Source organism: Callithrix jacchus, chromosome 17, assembly GCF_049354715.1.
Source record: "Callithrix jacchus isolate 240 chromosome 17, calJac240_pri, whole genome shotgun sequence".
Taxonomy (NCBI): domain Eukaryota; kingdom Metazoa; phylum Chordata; class Mammalia; order Primates; family Cebidae; genus Callithrix; species Callithrix jacchus.
Window position 1 is genome coordinate 1,519,917 of NC_133518.1, and position 3,284 is coordinate 1,523,200.

The 3,284-nt window shown below is 36.3% G+C and overlaps 1 non-coding gene across 1 annotated transcript; it reads right to left on the reverse strand.

Annotated features, from left to right (window-relative positions):
* Positions 1–2,973: 2,973 nt before the first annotated feature.
* LOC128930908 (U6 spliceosomal RNA) lies at positions 2,974–3,080 on the reverse strand. The gene has a single exon (XR_008479203.1). It is a non-coding gene; the product is annotated as a U6 spliceosomal RNA (small nuclear RNA).
* Positions 3,081–3,284: the final 204 nt, after the last annotated feature.

Here is a 3,284-nt window from a genome sequence, read left to right on the forward strand (position 1 = left end):
TACTACACATTAATACATGCCCTACTTTCACACAGTACACGTTATTATTATGCATTAATGCATGCTGCAGTTTTACACAGTACAAATTATTACACATTAGTGCATGCCATAGATTTACACAGTACAAATTGTTATTACACATAATTACATACTGCAATTTTACACAGTACACATTGTCATTACAAATTAATACATGCTGTAGTTGTACACAGTATACATTGTTATTACACATTAATTTATGCTGTATTTTTCTGCATTACACATTGTTTTTACATATTAATATATTCCATAATTTTACCTACTGCACATTAAGACAAACTGTTATTTATCACAGTACATATTATTATTACGCATTAATACAGGCCAGATTTTTGCACAGTACACATTGTTGTTAATCATTAATACATGCCACAGTTTTACGCAGTATGCATTGTTATTACACATTAATATTTGCCATAGTTTTTCACAGTAGGCATTGTTATTACACATTAATACATTCCCTAGTTTTACACAGTACACATTGTTATTACACCTTAATACATGCTGTACTTTTACACAATACACGTTGTTATTTATTACACATTAATTGATGAAATAGTTTTACACAGTACGCATTTTTATTACACATTAATACATGCTGTAGCTTTCTGCTGTACAAATTGTTATTACAACATGCCGTAGTTTTAAAGAGTACACATTGTTATTACACATTAGTATATGCCAAAGTTTTACACATTACAGATTGTTATTACTCATTAACACATGCCATAGTTTTACACAGGACATATTATTACACATTAATATATGCTGTAGGATTCCACCTACACCTAGTTATTACACATTAATTCATGCTGTAGTTCACCACAGTACACATTGGTATTAAACATTAATACACCCCATAGTTTTTCACAGTACACATTTTTATTACACACTAATCCATGAAGTAATTTTGCACAGTACACATTGTTATTACACATTGGTATATGGCCTAGTTTTGCACAGTTCACATTGTTGTTACATGTTAATACATGCCATAGTTTTACACAGTAAACATTGTTATTACACATTAGTACATATTGCAGTTTTACAGTATACATGATTACACATTAATAGATGCTGTAGTTTTCCACTGTACAATTTTCAATTACACATTAATACATGCCTTTTTTTACACAGTACACGTTGTTATTACACATTAATATTTGCCATACTTTGACACAGTACACGTTGTTATAACACATTAATACATGAAGCAGTTTTACACAGTACACATTCTTATTACACAATAGTATGTGCCGTAGTTTTCCCCAATGCACCCTGTATTACATGTTCATACATACCGTAGTTTTACACAATACACATTGTTATTACACATTAGTACATGCCCTAGTTTTGCACAGTTCGCATTATTACATGTTAATACACGCAGAAGTTTTACACAGTTCACATTGTTATTACACATTAGTACATGAAGCAGTTTTACACAGTACACATTCTTATTACACAATAGTACGTGCCGTAGTTTTCCCCAATGCACCCTGTATTACATGTTCATACATACCGTAGTTTTACACAATACACATTGTTATTACACATTAGTACATGCCCTAGTTTTGCACAGTTTGCATTATTACATGTTAATACACGCAGAAGTTTTACACAGTTCACATTGTTATAACACATTAATACATGAAGCAGTTTTACACAGTACACATTCTTATTACACAATAGTACGTGCCGTAGTTTTCCCCAATGCACCCTGTATTACATGTTCATACATACCGTAGTTTTACACAATACACATTGTTATTACACATTAGTACATGCCCTAGTTTTGCAGTTCGCATTGTTATTACATGTTAATACACGCAGAAGTTTTACACAGTTCACATTGTTATTACACATTAGTACATATTGCAGTTTTACAGTATACATTATTGCACATTAGATGCCATAGTTTTCCACAGTACAATTTTCGATTACACATTAATACATGCCTTGTTTTACACAGTACACATTGTTGTTACACAATAATATATGCTATAGTTTTCCACAGTATACATTATTACACATTTATATTTGCCTTAGTTTTACAGAGCAAACATTTTTATTACACACTAAAATATCCCAATTGTAGTGTAGGTGCTGCCGAATCGAGCACATGCAATGCCTGTCTCAGCTTTTTTATTGTTATTTCGTTATATGCTTTTTATAGGGAGAGGGTTGCACTGTGTCATTCAAGGAGAGTCTCGAAATTGTGACCTAATGATCCACCCGCCTCGGCATTTGAAAGTTTTCGGATTACAGGCGTGAGTCGCCGAGCCCAGCCCAAGTATTTTTTCGTCTTAAAGACAGTGTTTCGCCATGTTCTACTGGCTGGTCTCGAACCCGCAACCTCGTGAGATCCACACCTTTTGCTCTTTGAAGCGCCTGGATGACAGGCTCCCATGATGCACCATTCTTGGCCGTCAAATTTTATAGTTAAAAAGAAATGAGGAAAAATGTGCTGGGTGCTTTGACTCACGGCAGCAATCCCAGCCCTTTAATAGGCCGAGGTGGGCGGGTCACCTGCGGTCACGAGTTCCAGGTCAGCCTGGGCATCAAGGTGAAAACCCACCCCACTTAAAGAAAAAGAAGAAGAAATAGTAAACAAGAGAAATCAGAAAAATGAGTGTGCACAATTGAAAAAAAAAGAGGTTCCGGGTGACTCCATCTTCACCCCTTCACCTTTCTTTATGATGTACTGCTTTCCTCTAGTCACCCAGGCTGGAGTGCAACTCTGCAATCTCGGCTTATTGCAACAACTGCCTAGTGGGTTCCAGCAATCGTCCTGCTGATGCGTCCCAAGTAACTGGGGTTGAATGTGTCAACACCACCAGGTCCAGCTAACTTTGTGTTTATTGCTGTGAACCTACAATCTATCTGTATTTGATTTGTACAAAACAGCCACAATGGCAAAACTAAATGAATAAATAAAAAACGGAACGCTGCACAGCTTAGCGTGTCATTCTTGCACTGAGGCCAGGCCGGCCTTCTATGTAGCGTTCCAATTTTAGTGTACGTGCTTCCTAAGCGAGCACATGCCATGCCCGGCTCAGCTTTTTTATTTCTTTCGGTTTTTATGTTGTTTATAGCAAGCGAGTAGTGCTGTGTCATTAAGAGGCCAGTATCGAATTTGTGATCTCACTGTCCGCATGGCTCGACATTCCACTGTGGTGGGATGGCCGCTGTGAGCCGACAAGCCCAACCCAAGTTTTGTTTTCATTCTAAAGACGTAATTTCAC